Genomic DNA, 19,720 nt, shown 5'->3' with positions numbered 1-19,720 from the left:
TGGGAAATTTTGAACGTTTTGTGGAGGAAACTGCATATTTGGAAATGGATGTGGATATTGATGAGTTGGTGGAATTTGTAGATTTTGGGAAGATGCATTTTCTTGCGAGTTTTGTGTAGAATTTAACAAATATGTAAGATATGCCCTCGTATTTTCATCCATTTCGGATAGAAAATAATATTTCAGAAAAGAGTAAGAAAGATATAGGAGAGAATGAAAGTAGAATTGAAGAGTGTTGGAAGTGGAATGAATTTTGGTGTTAGCATTGAAGGGTATTTATAGATAAAAATTCTAACTAGCCGTTAACTAGCCGTTATAATTTATTTATTTATTTATTTTTTTTATATTAAAAATAAAATAAATTAAATAACAAAAAAAAAAGTTTCCGTTAAAAAATGCACTAGTTTGACACAATCTGACAAATAATTGAATATATTACCGTTATTTATTATTATTTAAATTAAAAAAATTAAAAAAAATTAAAAAAAATAAAGTAATGCAGGTGCAGACGTGTAGGGCCCGCGTCTGCACCTGCACACTCTCTTTCTGGCGCGTGCTTGAAAGTGATGGGGCGTGCAAGCACGCCCCATTACATACAAAAAAAAAAAATAAAGGAAGATGGGCGTTCACAACTGTGAACGCCCATCTTCTCTCTCTTGTGGGTGGGTGTTAATAACACCCATCCACAATGCTATGAACACCCACATGGGTGTTCATTGGGTGTTAATAACACCCAATGAACACCCATTGTGGGTGCTCTTAGTAATATCTTGTTTGGATAAATTAAGTGATCATTTTTAGATTTGAATGTGCTATACTTTGTATACTATTGTTGGAATAAAAGATTTCGTGAGGGCACATGATTTATTGATGAAAAATTCCTTCTTTGGGCATTACAGATAAGATTATTTTTCGTTGGATGTTATACTTGCACCATGAGGAATGTAGGATGATAATTAGATTTTTGATTGGGAACCCTTGTTGTATAGGATATACTAGTTGACGAGGAATGTTCTCGATTTTTATTGCTTTGGATTTTAAGAAGAATGATTTTGGATTAAGCTTTGAGACGAAAATTTGTTGACATGTGAAATTTACAAGGTTAAGTTTATTGGAACAAGCTTATTTTCGAAATTAATACTTTGAATGCTAAGTTTTAGCAGATGAATTTGAGAATTTGATTGGGTTTAATTAAGCTCTATTATTACGAAAATACAATATAATGAAAGAACAAGGAGTACAAGCATTTGTAAGAACAAATAAAAAAGTTGGGGTGGATATTCACCGGTAAATACAAGGTACATGAGAAGGATAATCATGATGGTTTCAATGAATAACATTAAAAATGCCATCTTCTTCTTCTTTGAGATCTTGGAGAAATACCTTGTGTGCGAAAGAGTAAGTTGAGTGTGATTAAAATTTGTTTTGTGATCATATTTATAGGGCAAAAGAAGAAGAAAACAAGTCGTTTTGTTACCGTTTTCTTTAACCTTTAGCTAGAGTTTGAGTAAAAATCACGTGTCTGAAGATATTGTGGATTTTGGTGATCAGAACTAAGTCGTAAAGAAGATTTGTAGCCGATTTGAATAGATATGTTTTGATCCGATAAGACTAAGGATTGCAAATAAGAATGATGTAATATTTTGTTTATCAGAGTGCGCAGCGGATGTATGATTTATGAGACAATGAATTTGGGAAATTGAAATGTAAATGTGGGATTGTATGGATTAACTTGAGAAAAACAAATGTTTTTAGAGATTGATAAGTCGAATTTCGAGGACGAAATTCTTTTTAAGGATGGTAGATTGTAATATCCGGAAAATCCATAAATCTATTCATGATTTATTTCAAGAATTTTGACTGAATTTTAAGTTATTGTATTTTATTATTTAAGATTTAAAGTTTATTCTCAATTAAATATTATATGTTGTGTAAATGATTTAAAAGTTTATGTTTCAGGTATTAAAATATATGTTTATTTGTTGTATTAAATGATTTTATTAGAATTGATTCTGGACTGAGGATACAAGTCTACCCTATGCACGAGATCGTGGAAAATGATTTTACGAGTATTTTGATTATAATATTGTTATGATTTTATTTTAATCATCGAGAGGAGAAAATCTTATTAGTCGAGTTTGAGGTGCGTTGAACAGACTACGTTTGATGTAGTATTTCCAACCACCGCCCCTTATCATTATCTCCCATACCCCATCCCAATTAATACCTTGTCCCTTGTCTCCTCCCCCACCTATTATCTCATTCTATTCCCTTCCATACGTATCATCTTTTTTTCCATTCTCCATTTCTGAAACTTAAGTGCAAGAGCTTCCCGTAATCTTTCCTCCAAGCTTCAAGAATCCCAACAATTTCCTTCATCTTCTTCCTTCATCTTCCAAACTCCAAATTTCATTCAAGCTCGCCTACCTCTGCACAGCGGCTGTATTTTTATCATATCTCATTCATACAGTGTCCAAACTTCATTCCGTTTGAAGGGTTATCTTTCTTACATCCGTACCTTCGATTTGAGCTATGAATCTTTATTTTTGGTGGATGTTTCAGCCTAGATCGAAGCCATCTTGTAAGACATTTTTGCACAGATTTTCTATTCCCTTTCTTCTTATATTTTGTTTTTTATATTCTTGGTGTATTCTCACCATATAAAAGTGTTATTTTGATCTTAGGAACAGCTTAACAACCTCTTGGATTTCATCTTCCTTTGGTTACTTCTTTAGCATGTCTCGATAACATATGAGTATGGTTAGATCTCTACCAAGGTCCAAGTTAATCCTGTTCTTCAAAGATCAAAGGCAAGTACAAATTTTTAAGGTTTTGAAACCACCATTCAAAATATATTTATTTCGATATGAAAAGATGTATGTTGAGATATGTATGTATGATTTTCAAGAATTTCAAGAGCATGATGTTTTTATATTTTAATGGTTTGAAGAGCATGTTATGTGATGGTACGAAATCGTGAAGCATAAGTCGTTCTTGTCAAGTTATTGAGTTTGATTCAAGAGATACATGTTTATTTTAAAGTTTTGATGAATTCCAGAACTTCAAAGATATGTTTTAATTAAATTATATAGCTATGGTAATAAAAAATATCATATTTTGAAGTATTGAGTTAGATTTAGTTAAAGCATTGAAATGTTGCATGTGCTCGATTGTCTCGGATTAGCGACACTTATTACAATTTTAAAGATAAATATTAGTGTACTTATTCAAATGATATGAGACTAATTATATTTAAAAAATAACTTATTTATCTACAACTTTCGTGTTTTGAGTTTTGTCAAAATCATTTTTGAAGATTGGTCAAAAATGCCCCGAAATGTGTCGAATGTTTTGAAATTCTGGCAGTGACACAGCTCGGGAGAATGAGTATAACGTTTTACTGAAAACTCCAATTGAAGTGAGGTTTTCTGCATTAGAAAGCCAAGAGTAAGAGCTACAACTTTCATGTTTATCACTTTTCCAAATTCCGGGCTCAAGAACTCGAAATATCAGTGTGCATGCATAGCAACTGCAGTGCAGTAGAACTGTCAATGCGCAAGTATAGCGCCCCAGCGCTTTTTTTTAAGCGCTGGAGCGCTGTAGCCATGAATTAATTTTATTAAGTTTTGCTTTTAGGGTCCTAAATTCATGGTTATGATCTTTAAAGGCTTCTAAAGTATATTTAAGAGTTTCTATGCAAAAAGTTTCAAGTTTTAAGTCAAAACGAAAAGAACGACTTACGTGGATCGATTACGTTATTTGATGCATGTACATGTCTATGTTTCATTCATGAAACCTATGTTCAATATGAAAGTATGATTTTTATCATTTATGACATGCATGAAGTTATCGAGTAAAGTTTTATGTTCATGAATGAAAGTTATGAAGGAAGTTACGATGAAATAATGATGCTTCATAATGAATGAAATGATATGATGAAAGATGAAAGTTATGATGAAATGAAAGATGATAAAGCATGAATGAATAATGTTATGATGAAGCATGAATATATGATATGTTGATGCATGAAAATATTTTGATGTTTTATGTATCTTTGTGGTGGCAATACGGGACTGGTACTCCGGTTTGGGCTCCGGAGGGACCTTTCCAAATATGGCTCAATGTACGGGTTAGGTCCTCCGGGATGAGCTCCGGAGGAACCTCCGAAAATGAAAGAATGAATGCTATGAGGCTTAGTGCCATATGCGTTGATCAACAAGAAAAGATGAATGTGCCCATTATGATGGTTGCCACAATTTCACATAATTCATCACCCCAAAACGATAAGTTTTTATGTTATGTTCATGGTTTATGTTCACGGTTTGATGTTGTCCAAGTTGCATGATTTTATTTATTAGATGTTAAGTGCAAATATTTATTTAAGAAGAAAATGGTAAAGTTTTGAGAATATGCATGAAGTCTATTTTCAAGATTTAAAGTTAAGTAAGTTGATGTCCATGTTTAAGTTCCTTGCATCTTTTAAGAGTTTTGAAGTTCATGTTCAAGATTTTAATTTTAAAGTTCTATGATGTTTACGTTAAAATTCTTCAAGTTCAAGGTATCATGTTATTTATGGTCAAGTCATTTTAAGTTTAAATTATTTTGAAGCTATAATGACATCGATATGTATATTTTAATCTTGCTGAGTCCTTTAAACTCGCTATACTTGAATGGTGCAGATGGTTTAGCAGTTTTGATTTAAAAAGCTTTGGTAGCACGGCTGAAGAGTTCAAGAGGCGAAGACATTGCATGGCACAATAGTTCAAAAGCTCTGATGTATTTAAAAAGAAAATATTTACCTATGTTTATTTATGTTATATTGTTACAATATTTTATTTACGATGTTCAAAAGTAATGGTTTAATTATTTTCATTTTCAGTCTTTTAAAGATGAGTTGAGATTTCTAATATTTCGTCTTTTAAATGTTTATTTTAGTTTGATATTTGTTATGAAAGTTTCTCGATTATTTTAAATGTATTTGATGTAGTAGTATGTTTATAGTAACTCACATTCCCTTATCCCATTTAAATATTTGAAGTAGGTTTTGACGTGTCGTATTTTAGAAGGTATTTGTGGTAGGGTTGCATCCGTGTTTCAAATATTTTGTGTGTGGTGGAGTCACGAAATTATATTGTTACTAGTTATACTTTAAAATTCATTTTGAGTTAGCGTGATGCACTCCCTACATCATTTAAAAGTTATGAAAAATTTTATCACTCTTTTTTCGCAACTTTTTTATTAAATGTTTTAAAATACGGGACGTCACAGTAACTCTGTGAACTCATTTTGAATATCTATAAAACTTCTCTTGGGGTGTTGGCTGCCATGGAGTAGGTATTGGATACCGAACCACGTAAATCATCTTGCATTCATCTTCTTCATTCTAATCTTGCATGCTTGCTGAGTTCTTGATATACTTGTGATTGCATTTTATTCGATTCTAACATCAGTGGGTTAAAAATCACAACAAAATAAATATGGACATCAACTATATATCTTGAGTTACTGACATATTATCTAATATTTTTTTGTTTTGTCAATTTGTTTCATTATGCAGATGTTTTTGAAAAATTCACGAAGGACGAAAATATCAGAAAATCCTTGGTGAAGGACAAAGACGGACTCTTGAACTTATATGAAGCGTCATTTTTAGGAACAAATGATGAGGATATGTTATTCAAGTCCATGAAAATCGCAGAAGCTCATGAGTTAAAATTATATATCAATCGAAACAATGAGGCCGGATTGTGATATTTCACGACGGATCAGCCGAGCTCTAGAGCTGCCGAGGCATCAAAGAATGGTGTGTTAGGGAAAATTCCCTATAAACTTAAATCCAAAATCTTCATGTTAAATCATCAAGATTAAAACTGTAAACTGAAGCGGAAGCGTATCTTAATTCATAAAAATTGATACCGATGTAGATCTGCATGGTTTGGCCTTCCACATCAACACGATTTACCTTGAGAGTTCCTTCAATTCTCTCACGCTCTCTAACTATCGATGGAAATAGAATAGAACAGACTGTGTTGACATAAATGTCGTCAACATCGTGTGATCTGGGGACCATAACCCTTATTTATATTTTGGGATTCTATTTAAGCCCATCAATCAAATAGAAAAGTTCACTAGTATCTACACATTAAAGGCCACACCCTATTAGATACATTAAAGCCCAAATAAATCGAAACCTTATTTAGATCACTTTTATGGGCTAATTTTATTTGACAGTCCACAACACATATTTATTTACATATAAGCTCAATGTTGGATTTATGATCCAACAATCTTCCACTGGGCTATATGTGAAACTTTATAATTATTTTTTGCAAAAAATAACCAAATGAGCTCAACTTTGCTGTCATTACCGAAATATATCTACTGCTATCGGTCCATCAATCATACTAACATAGGATCAAAGAGGTCTTCGTCACATTTATCGTAACTCGACCCATCAATGGTCACATATGTCAGATAACTAAACGACATGGATTATGATGTGGATATGTAGCATGGAAATTTCTTGTAACGTGATCTTAACATGCCTATTTCCAACTGGTTCACCCTTAACTTTTGTGAGATCAACCAAAACAGAGTCAGAGTGTGAATAAACCAAAACCTTTATTTCTGCAGAAATAACCTTTCCTAATGTATCCATAAACCAAAAACCGAATAACCGAACATGTCTATAAAAGCATTTAAAATTACAAACTCCCACTAAAATTGAATATCCTTAAATGACAAAACACTCATACAAATAATGTGCACACAAAACCTTTTGGGTGATAGTCCCGTAGCAAGTGGATCCACAATCATGGAGTTTGTACTGATGTGCTTTATAGACATTATTCACTCTGAACTCTTACTTCAATAATCAAAAACTTGAATGGATGCCTTATAACACATTATAAAATCTACTGTCATGACAAAAGAGACTATAACAAGTGACTTTTTAGTACTCTTTTGTGAGATGACACCTGTTGCCAGTAGATTTAAATAGTCCAATATAGTTTTCACACTATCTAGGCATCCCATAAATCAGAGTCAGTATACCAAATGATCTCAAAACCGATCTGAACTCTGATATGTGAGCATATAATTCCTTTTATTTTCTGTAAATTCCATAATACGTAATGAACTATTTTTCAAAGTCTACTCCTGAATTATTTAAATATTTGTCCAACATCCCAGTCACGTATATAAAAGCTTTACGTGTATATACCTTAGCAATACATTAAATTCTCTACTGCTAAGCATAAAGAATCTTTTGTATTTTTTTTCTTTAAATCATTATTATTAGGGCACTCACTACAACAAATATGACTATTCGCAGCGCGACATCAACGACGCACAATAAAACCGCGCCGTTGATGTTATTATCAATAGCGCGCGAATTTTTATTTTCTGTTAATATATTGATATATTATAAAAATAACAGCATGCAATAAATGTATGTTGTAAGTAATAATTTCCACGGCGTGCAAAGGAAAGGACGCTGTGAAATATTCTATCAACAGCTTGCAGATTGTACGTTGTAAAAAATATGAAACAAAAAGAGTCTTTTCAACCGCGTGTCAAGAGAATTCCCCAATTCTCAATCCAGAATTCCATCGCCGGTGCCCTTTCTATCTCACCTCACTTCGATCTTTCTGAAATTGGCGAGCTTCGGAAATTGATTTGTTGGCGCAGATTCGTTCTCCTCACCTCACAGTGTGCAATCTGTAGCGCCTCTAATCTCACTCCGCTTCTTCTTTGTTTTTTTAGAACAACAAATAGGGCATCTCGGTAAGAATTCTATGATTAGCTTCATTGTATTATTCCATTAGTGAGATCTTTAAGATTTTACTTATTTTTATTGTTCACCGGCCTCTAAAATTTTGTTGAAATTTGGTGTTTGGGGGTGAGAAGGTGAGTGTATTTTGTAGGTATGGTTTTTTCTTATCGGCTTGTAAATTCTATGGCATTTGCTCATCGGCCTAGCTCCTTCTTACCTCACAGCGTGCAATCTGTAACGCTTGTTCTTGTAGGAACGATTTATCAAAAATTGCTGGAAGTGTATACACTCGCAATAGCCCAGTTATATATTTTTTTCAAGTAATTTCTTGCTGTATTTTTCACAACTAGAGGTATGTTTGTGGTTTGATTGAGAATTATTGTTCGTTGGATTTTGGAGGTGGAAATACTCATCTTCCTCTGAATTTTCTGTGTGTTTCTAGCACTGGTATTGAAAATTTAGAAAGAAACCGATTAGGCTTCCTTTTAATCTGGAATTTTTCTCTTTTAAATCGTATATTTATGGTTATGATATGAAAGTAAGAGAAAATCATTACAATGATTAATAAACATTCCTTCTCTGCCACTATTTTGTAGGTATCATTTTCTTATTTTTCTAATTTTGATTATGGATTTAACAATAGCTTCTTGATTGATTTTGATTTCTTTGGTTTTTCAATATTTCTGTTATAAAAGAGTTGAGGATTTGATTTGATTTATCATTTATAGGTATATACAGCTTTGACGAATGATTCCTCCATAATATGGATTTTCGATTAATGTGTGCATGGTTAAATGCTTTGCATCAAACAGTTGATTTTATAATTCTGAATTATCGTATATTGACATTGAATGTTGTTGTACTGAATCATCACGCTTATTTTTGTGCTTTTGCCTCTTTCTGTTTTGCTCTCAAGTAGTCTCTGTGGGGTAGGTGAAAGTATGAAGAAGATATGGTTATGAATTTATTTAAGTGTACTTATCATCTTTTTCAGCCAACCTTAATACAACCATTAGATAACCAGTTGAGTTTAAGCGACTTTGAGGCTGTTCGAGTTAGTTGTTTTTGAATCCTCGAGTCAGTTTCATACGTAAAAGAAATTGACTTCATTCAGTAATTCTTGTTCCTTTTGCGATGGCAGAACCATGATGTGAGACTCAGAAGCTAAAACCTTAGCAATTTTGATGTAGTTGTTCACTGACAAGGCTGCTCAGTGGTCGGAAGTCATACATGCCATAAATAACATCGATGCAATGAGATCTTTTGCAGTTGTAGCAATTAATTATGCTGGAGTGATGTGTAGACCTGTTCTTTTGCCTCAGTCTAAATTTCCTAATCCTGCCTTCGAGGCGATGCTACTCTTCTTGAAACGAAAGGGCTGTGGCATCCTTATGCCCTTAATGAAAATGGAGGGTTACCCGTGCCAAACGATATCCATCTCGGAGTAAATAGAAAAGTTCATTGTACTATGCTATTGATTGGGCTGAATATGGGAGGGAAATTGACCCTTTTACGTGTAACTTGTCTTACTGTTTTACTGGCACAGGACCTTTCTGCTTGCTGGAAGTTCCTACATTTTTGTTATTATTTTCTTCATTTCTATATTCCTAGTTATAATATTTATTTATGTGCTGCAGCTAGGCTGTTTTGTGCCATGTTAAATTGTTCACTCTGTCTGTTGTAGATATAATATTCACACGGCTTGGTGCAACAGATCGAATTATGACTGGCAAGAGTAAGTACTTTCACCATATAAACTTCACTTTTGGTAGAAATATAACCTGATAGCTAAAACATAAATTAAGAAGACTTAATAAAGCTGACTGGAATAAAGAGGATTTATCAATGATAAATAGTTGATTATGGTAATGATATCAGAATTATGCACTTTGGGGGCAATCTTAAAGAATGTGTGCATGCCTAGCTATCAACTTTCTCGTTGGCGTCTTCTTTCTTATGAAATGATGCACTGGATAGGTTCATGTGAGACTGCTTTCTGACTTGATTCCTACAATGAGCATGCATTTGCATTTAACTCTGTTAAGCGTCTGATTTGCATCATAATGATTAGCCTACGAAACTTCTAAATTCTGTAGGTACCTTTCTCATTGAGTGCACAGAGACTGCATCTGTCCTGCAACATGCCGCGCATGATTCACTTGTTGAGTTGTTGTTCTTGATGAATTGGTTCGAGGAACAATTACTTTTGACAGATACTCTATCTGTCCTGCAACTTGCCTCGCAAGAATTATGTTTTTGTGTTCTCACTTCTCATGCATAAAATTTCGAGGTTGATATTCACTGACAAATATTTGTATTTTAGTCCAAATATTTGTGAGTTTTAATCAGCAGTCCCCTTTTTTCTTGTATCCATGATTGTTTAATATTATGTTAACAGGAAAAGAGTGCCAAATTTAGAGCAATGAGAGTAAAGCAAGACCACATTCACACAATGAGCAAAAGAGGGGTTATGCTCGTTTGGCTCACATTATGGTAAATATTATTTTTTTAATTTTATTATTTAAGTAATGATACATCTTTTGAATTTTGTGTATGATGATTTTTTTTATATATATTTCTCTATTTAAGGAAAAAGAAAGTCCAATAGATACAAAAATTACAAGATCTCGAGTTTAGATTGAAGGTCACAAGAAAAAAAATGAAGAACCTTGTAGTCAAGCTGTTGGAGAGGAAATCGTAATAAAATTACCTCTTTTTTTCGCATAATGTCAAAATAAAATATGGGCAACCTAAATTTTTTATTTTCTCATAAATTATCTTTGTTATTTGCAGAAAAAAGTAGAAGAATACCCACTTGAATATCAAAACACGTCAAACATTGCTAAAGATGCAATTAGAATTGTTGTGTTCGGTAAGGAAGCTTGAGGTCGGGTGCAGGGAATACCCACTTGAATATCAAAACAAGTCTACACATTTTCATGTGTAGTTAGTTTATGAGAGATTTCATATCTTGTTTTTTGTGTCAAGACTTCTATGTTGGTAGATGAACAAATAAGTTAGTTTTATTAACTTTATATATATATATATATATATATATATATATATATATATATATATAATATATATATATATATATATATATATATTGGAGCTAAGCTTGCGCGCAATTTTTGTAAAGATCTTATTTTTTTTGTTTTAATGAATGAAATATGAATGTTTTGTTTAGTTTTTCATTTTTTTTGGTTGAATTTTTTGTTACATTTGAATCATATAACGGTATTAATGATCTATTTGTTGGATGCCAAAAATATTTTTGCAGTGTCGAAAGTTTGCTGTTAAAACTCCTTCCACGACGTGTATTGTAGGCAGTGAAAAATATTCTCGGGGTGTGCAAACTCTTTCCGCAGCGTGCATTGTAGGCTGTCAATAATATATTCGTAGCGTGTATTGCGAGTTGCGGATGTAAGTTTCTGTGGCGTGCGTTCTAGGCTGCAGATGTAAGTTTCCACAACGTGCAACTGCGCGCTGCTGATGTAAGTTTTCGCAGCGCGCAATGAGAGCTGCGGATACCCCATGTGTTTCAACAGCTTACTCTTATGAAGCGTACGATGCGCGCTGCGAATAGATAATTTGCACGCTGCGAAAACTCACTTTTGTTGTAGTGATCGGTTGAGACTAAATTGTCTCCTTCAACTTAGGGTATCAACTGGTTTACAATCTTGCATCCCATATCGTTTTAAAATTTTCTCGATATAGCTTTTCTGTGATAATCCAAGAATACATCGAGAGCGATCCCAATGTATCTGGATACCTAGTACAAAAGATGCATCACCAAGATATTTCATCTCAAAATTATTAGCTAGAAATCTCTTGGTGTCATGTAACATATCTATATTGTTGTTAGCGAGTAGGCTATCATTACATAGAAAACCAGAAAAAATATTTACTCCCACAGACCTTATGATATATACAATCATCGACCAAATTCATCTCAAACCGAACGAGATGATCACATGATGAAATGTAAAAATATCATTTATTAATTAAAATTCAGTACTATGTCAATATATTCCTGAAGATTTCTTCAAAGAAACCAAAGAGAAAGACCCTTTACAATTATATCTTCTTACTGTGTAAAACCTCATTAATGACAAGACGAGCCTTATATCTTTCCACACTACCTTTTGAGTACTCATGGTTTTATATATCCATTTAGAACCAATGAACTTCACACTTTAGGCAATGTGACAAGATATCAAATGTCATTGTCTTTCATAGATTTTATCTCTTTATATTGACATCAATCCATTTCGAGAGTTAAAATTTTTCATGACTTGATAAAAATTGATAAAATCATTTACTATCATGTCAATGTTGACCTTATTCTCTTGAAGAAATACAATCAAATTACTTAAGACTGTATTTCTTCTCTCTAGAGTAGAACTCCATAATGACGAGGTTATTGAGATGTAAGAGTTTGTTCTTTCAGAATATTTCTTGAATGAGAGATTTACCTAAATTATCTTACCGTATTATGTTTTGAACAAAGTCAAAAATATAATTTTGATCAATGTCAATAACACTAATGAAAATATTAAAATATTCTTCCTTAAATACAATTTTCAAAATTTTATCTCCCCCCACAAACTCGACATCCTCAAAAAACTAAGCATTTTCCTAACTGAGAATCAAATTAATTGTGGGACCATAAAACTTTTTGCCCTTAGATCTTGAAGAATCACTTTAATCAAACTTTGTTAAGGATATATGCTGCAGTCATTAGTGTTTTTTTTTCATAATTGAGATATAAGAAGTCATATCTAAAATAATCATCTATGAACAATATAAATTATTGTTGATCATTCCAAAAAATCATATGGAAGACCCACTAATATCCAATATATTTATAAGTTCATGGACATCCAAATTCTTCTTGACTTCAAATCTCCTTTAATTTGTTTGTATTTCCTTTATACATTTAACACAAATATCAAAATATGTTAAATTTAAAGGATTAAGAATTTCGTCATACATAAGTTTCTTTATTCTCCATCCAGAGATATTACATAATATCTCATGTCACGACGTAACTGAATTCTCATTTACTGGAATTTTATCTTTGAGACTTTTAAATTTAATTGCAGGGACCCATTAAATGAAAAAATTGTATCAACCGAAGAAAGATTATTGTAACGAGATGAAAAACCAGAGCCAACCAATTTTGAATCATGAAACAATTTAAATTTTTATTTCCAAATGAGCAAGAGAAACCAAATTTGCCCAAAATAGAAATAAAAATTATTCCGCCTGAAAATTGGTACAATAAATATTTCATTCAGATTCAAATAAAACTCAGGCCTTAACAATAATCTAAAATTTTCAATTTTTTCACTTTTAACTGTTTTGCCATTGTACACCGATGAATCTTTCATCATCATTTGAACTTTAGCAATAATAATAATAATAACCCCGCATAGACACACTGATGATAGCACCAAAATATATCCACCACATGTGTCTAGACATCAAAGATAAATTAACCTTAAAACAAACCAAATTTAGAAACTTTATTTTCATGAGCCTTTTAGCTCCACAGAAGAAACAACTATTATTTTCCGATTAACTCGGTTTATTTTGTTGTTTCTTTTGAAGTGTTATATCTGCAGCTTACTTTATCCTTAATCATTTATCTTTATATCTCATTGAAAGTGAAGTTGTCAAGAACATACAAAATTCACCCTTTCATTTTTTACAAACCTCATTTTCAATATTCTTAAGGTGATTCTTAACTGTAGTTATATCTTTTCGACATATTGCCCTAAGGATTCCTGAATGACTTATCTTAATGATCATCAGACGTGCAATTTAATATCTTCTACCTTTCCATCTCCCTCTTTTCAAAAGAGGTACTCTAGTCTATAAAGGTGTACTTGAATCAATTTTTGTTGCAATATCTTTGATCATTATTCCAAGAACTATCAAGATGTTAACTTTTTCGTAACTTGAAGTAACGAGCATCTTTGAAAGTAAGAATAAGGTTGATGTGGACAGTAAAACTAGCAGAAATATTCAAATAAAAACCGAACAGAAAATTATCAATAAATTAAATATGCTAACAGAAATGCCCCAAATAAGAAATATTAAATTCAAATAAAGGCAATCCCCATCTCAAGATACCGGACACTCCATTAATATTCCATCTTTGGACAAAATATTAACTTGTAAATGATATCTTGGTGTAGTAATCAAATACTGATCATAATAACATATCAAATAATAAATCTTCCTTTGAGCCGATTTATTATTCATATGTAAAACCAAATAATAATAACATATTTATTACCATAACTGCACATGTAATTCTGTTAAATAATAACCTTCCTTTGGGCCGATTAATTATTCACATAAGTTACATGTACAAAACTTTTTATATTCCAAAACAAATTAATTTTCACAATAGATGTCACTTTGGCGACATGTCGCTTCAACCAATTTATTCCAAAATATATATACCTTAACTATTCGTTTATTCAAATTTAATATCAAAGAAAATTGACCCTTTTCTTAAAAAATAAATTTTAAGTATTTTGGTCAAATTCAATTATTTAACCATTGATCGTGCGATCAATGTCGAATGGCGAGAAAATCAAAAAATTTACTGGTCATGGGTGATCTTTTTGGGTTGGATTCCCGTATATTCAAAAAATTAACTAACCCATGTATATTGACCTGATAAACTTAATCCATAGAAAATAATCAATTAATTCAAATAATTCAAACCTCATAAGGGATACCGAAAATTAATAGTAAATAACATGTCAAATAATAATCTTTCTTTGGGCCGATTATTATTCACATGAAAAGCAAATAACTATCACAATTTTACCCTTATAGAAACACATATGTAATCATATTAAATATTAATCTTTCTTTGTGCCGATTAATACTCATAAAAATTACATATACAAAACTTTTTATATTTCAAAATAAATTGATTTTAATCAACTCATTTTAAAATATATAAAAATAACCTTATCATTATTTGAATAATTGAAAATTTAATCTTTTAAGCCAAATTATCCTTAAAAACCAAAACAAAATGGGTTTATAGCCGAAATAATCTTTATCCAAAATTATGTGATGGGTCATAAAATTTTCCTAAATCTAAAAATACTGTAATTTTTTAAAAAAATAATTTTTTTTAAATTTTTGAATTTTCGAAAATATACCCGAAAATAAGGAAAACCCTAACCCATTGCATCTTCCTTCCTCCATGCCGCCGCCGCCGTCCTTTCCTCCGCCTGAATTCCGACCATCCACTGGTAGCCCACAAAGAGACGACCACCATGATACCAATACCCATCCCGATAGTCCAGAGAAAGGCCGAAAAAGTGGTCCCGATTGCTCTGTTTCGCGCACAAATTCCAGGCGCAGCTTCGGCATCCAAATTCGACCACTTCACGGCGTTTTTCGGCCAATAAACTGTACTATGTGAGGCGCTTGAACACGGTCAATTTTTCGCCTCATCAATCGCCGCCGGAAACTGGATGTAGGTTGGCCAATTTAACCAAAATCCGGCGGCCCTGAAACCCTAGATCGAAAAATCGATTTTCTAGTTCTTTTTATAAATCCAAAATAAATAATAAATAAATAAATAAATGGACTGGAAATTCGACATCGATTCAAAACCATAATTTTCTGTTTTTGATTAGACCAAATCGAATATAAAACTGTATCTCAATGATTTAAACATGAGTGACTCTGATACCACTTGTTAGGAAAAATTCCCTATAAACTTAAATCCAGAATCTTCATGTTAAATCATCAAGATTAAAACTGTAAACTGAAGCGGAAGCATATCTTAATTCATAACAATTGATACCTATGTAGATCTGCATGGTTTGGCCTTTCAGATCAACACGATTTTCCTTGAGAGTTCCTTCAATTCTCTCACGCTCTCTAAATATCGATGGGAATAGAATAGAACAGACTGTGTCGACATAAATGTCGTCAATATTGCTGGGGACCATAACCCTTATTTATATTTTGGGATTCTAATTAAGCTCATCAATCAAATAGAAAAGCCCACTAGTATCTACACATTAAAGGCAACACCCTATTAGATACATTAAATCCCAAATAAACCGAAACCTTATTTAGATCCCTTTTATGGGCTAACTTTATTTGACAGTTCATAACACATAATTATTTACATATAAGTTCAATGTTGGATTTATGATCCAACATGGTGAGGCTGGAGTTGAGAATATTGGGAATCGAAGAATACAACATTCAAAGAAACCATACTTCTCCTCTTCTTCAACTTGTGAAATTAGATTATAACAATGTTCAATGGTTGCACCAAATGGAGCTTGCTCAATTAACCAGGTAAACATAGGTATTTCACAATATTTAATTTTTCCTCCTTAATTTCAAAATATATCTACGTATTTTCCATTATGAAACTTTAATTCGTGCATGAAATTAAATTATGTTTTTCTTTAAGCTTTGAATGGGTGTAAATAATCTACGTACGTAATATTATTATTAGGGAAAACTGCAATTTTGGTATTTTATTTTTGTCACTTTGCGATTTCAATCCTCTATGTTTTTATATTTTAGTTTTAGTCCTATATGTTTTGATTTTTGGCAATTTCAGTTCTTTTTAATCGAAAATTCTTACATGACTGTACACGTCAGCTCTACATTAGTACTGCATTGGAGCCACATCAGCGTCACATCAGAAAATGGACTAAAATTTCCAAAAAAATAAAGATAGCAGACTAAAACTGAAATCTGAAAATATAAAGGATCAAAATCGCAAAATGACAAACATACATGACTAAAAAAGCTATTATTATTATTATTAGGTGGTGGAAGCAACTGGGAGTCGTACGGGACAAGTTGGGTCACTTTGCGAGGAATTCAATGGGAGAATGATTTCTGTGGACTGTTTGGAATTTTCCCAAACCCAAAATACAGCGAAGTTCGCGTAAAAATGGCAAAAGTAATCGCCATTTGTTAGTCATCGATGATGTTTTCGACAAATATAGCAATTTTCATGATCTCTCACTCTTCACCCTTGCAATTCAGAGGTATATATTCATTTTTGGTAAACTATACAAACTTATGTATATATGCATGCATGCATCTTCATAACAAATCATGCATACATATTCTAAATTTTTTTATAGTGATATATCTTTTCGCTATATGATATTTTAATTTTTTTTTAATTTTTTATCTGATAAATATCGCAGATGGGATGCTGATACGATTGAAACACTTCCCGAGTACATGAAAGTATGTTACATGGCATTGTACAACACAACTAAAGAGATAGCCCACAAGGTTCTCAAACAACACGGAAAAGACATTCACCATTTCCTTAAGGAATCGGTAATACGTACAAATATACTAACATAAAAAGACTTTTATCTTAAATCCATAAACATAACCAAAATCATCATGTCAAATCATTAAGAATAATCTGAAAACTTAACGCGGAAGCATACCTAAAGTCATGATCTTAAATCAGTAGAAATCTGTAGAGAACGATTGGTTGATCTTTCAGATCTACGCGTTCTTCCTAAGAGCCCTTTTCTTTTCTCTCTGGTTCTATTCTAATAATGGGGATTAGAGATAATGGAACGTCATACGCATGATCTGAGGACCATAACCATGATATATAGATAATTCTGATAATTATCTCTGATATTTCGGTTTCAGCCCATCACGAAAACATAAATTACACTTTAGTCTCTACACATCAAAGGTCCACGTCCTATTAGATACATTAAAGCTCAATAACTGAAAAATTTAATATATCACTTTAATTTAGACTTAACTTAATTGACAGCCCACAATACATAATTATTCACATATAAGCCCATATAATTTAATTGATCTAACAATCTCCCACTTGGGCTATATGTGTAACCTTATAATTATGTTTTGTGAAAATAATCTTATGAGCTCAAAACCGCTGTCATTCCTAAATGTGTCTATGCTAAATCCGGTCCATCAATCGTGTCAACATAGGATCAAACCAGTCGTCGTTACATTTATGATAACTCGACTCATCAATGGTCACATATGCCAAAACAACTGAATGACATGGATTATGACATGGATGTGCAGCATGGAAATTTCATGCAATGTGATCATAACATGTCTATTCCCAACTGGTCCTCCCTAAACCTTATTGAGATCAAACTTTATCCATAAACAGAGTGTGAATAAACTGAAACTTTATTTCTGCAAAAAATAACCAAAAACTGAAAATGTCTATAATAGAAAATCATTCAAAAATTACAAACTCCCACTAAAAACTGAATATCCTCAAATGACACAACACCCATACGAGTTGTATGCTCATGAAACAGTTTGGGTGGTAGTCCCTTTGTAAGCGGATCCGCAACCATGGAGTTTGTGCCGATATGCTCAATAGACAACTGTCCACTCTGAATTCTTTCTTTTAACAACCTGGAACTTGATGTCAATATTCTTCGACTTCGTCGAGCTCCTATTTTTATTGGAATATAAAACTGCTGACTTATTGTCTCAATGTAACTTCAGTGGTCTTTCAATACCATCAACAATGCGTAATCCCGTGACAAAATTTCGCAGCCATATTCCATGATTGGATGCCTCGTAACATGCTACAAACTCTGCTGCCATGGTGGAAGAGGCTATAAGAGACTGTTTAGCACTCTTCCAAGAAATGGCACCTCCAGCAAGGAGATAGATGTAGCCAGAAGTAGATTTCAAACTATCTTGGCATCCAAAAAAATTGGAGTCAATATACCCAATGATCTCAAGATGATCCAACCTTCGATACATGATCATGTAATCTTTTGTTCTCTGTAAGTACCTTAAAACTCTTTTGACTACTTTCCAATGATCCACTCCTGGATTACTTATATATATATATATATATATATATATATATATATCTACCCAACATCCCTATCACGTATGCAATATCTGTACGTGTACAAACCTGAGCATACATTAGACTCCCCACTGCAGATACATAGGGAATCTTCTGCATTTCCTTTTCCTCAAAATCATTCTTGGGACACTAATTGAGACTGAATTTGTCTCCTTTAGCCATAGGAGTATCACCTGGTTTACAATATTGCGTCCCATATCGCTTGAGAACCTTCTCGATATAGCCTTTCTGTGATAATCCAAGAATACCTTGAGAATGATCCCGATGTATCTGGATACCCAGTACAAATGATGCATCACCAAGATCTTTCATCTCAAAATTCTTAGCTAGAAATCTCGTGGTTTCATGCAACATATCTATATCTTTGCTAGCGAGTAGGATATCATCAACATATACAACCAAAAAATTATGCTTGCTTCCACTGAACTTATGGTATACACAATCACCAACAAAATTCATCTCAAAATCGACGAGATGATCACTTGATGAAACTTAAAATACCATTGTCGAGATGCCTGTTTGAGTCCATAGATGGATTTCTTGAGTTTGCAAACCATATTATTTGTGTCTTCAGACACAAAATTTTTTGGTTGCACCATATAAATCGTTTCATCAATGTCACCATTCAGAAACGTTGTCTTAACATCCATCTGATGTAACTCAAGGTCGAAATGTGCCACTAATGCAATTATAATCCTGAAAAAGTCTTTTGAAGAAACCGGAGAGAAAGTCTCTTTATAATCAATGTCTTCTTTCATTGTAAAGCGTTTTGCGACAAGACGCGCCTTATATCTTTCCACATCGCCTTTCAAATCTCTCTTGGTTTTAAATATCCATTTGCAACCAATGGGCCTCGCATCTTTAGGCAATGTGACAAGATCCCAAACGTCATTGTCCTTCATAGAATTTATCTCCTCATCCATGGAATTAATACACTTTTGAGAGTTAGAAATTTCCATGGCTTGACGGAAGTTGATAGGATCATCCTCCATCATTCCAGTGTCTACCTCATGTTCTTGAAAAAATACAAT

General features: G+C 32.7%; 1 long non-coding RNA gene and 1 pseudogene across 1 annotated transcript; both read left to right on the top strand.

Moving 5' to 3' along the window:
• Positions 1–19,720, top strand: part of LOC140890040 (monoterpene synthase TPS4, chloroplastic-like) — a 41,562-nt pseudogene that overhangs the window by 150 nt on the left and 21,692 nt on the right.
• Positions 7,567–10,832, top strand: LOC140890866 (uncharacterized). The gene is made up of 5 exons (XR_012152347.1): positions 7,567–7,785; positions 8,916–9,509; positions 9,871–10,064; positions 10,173–10,267; positions 10,568–10,832. It is a non-coding gene; the product is annotated as an uncharacterized lncRNA (long non-coding RNA).

Source organism: Henckelia pumila, chromosome 3, assembly GCF_033568475.1.
Source record: "Henckelia pumila isolate YLH828 chromosome 3, ASM3356847v2, whole genome shotgun sequence".
Lineage (NCBI taxonomy): Eukaryota > Viridiplantae > Streptophyta > Magnoliopsida > Lamiales > Gesneriaceae > Henckelia > Henckelia pumila.
This window is presented reverse-complemented; position numbering and strand designations above follow the sequence as displayed.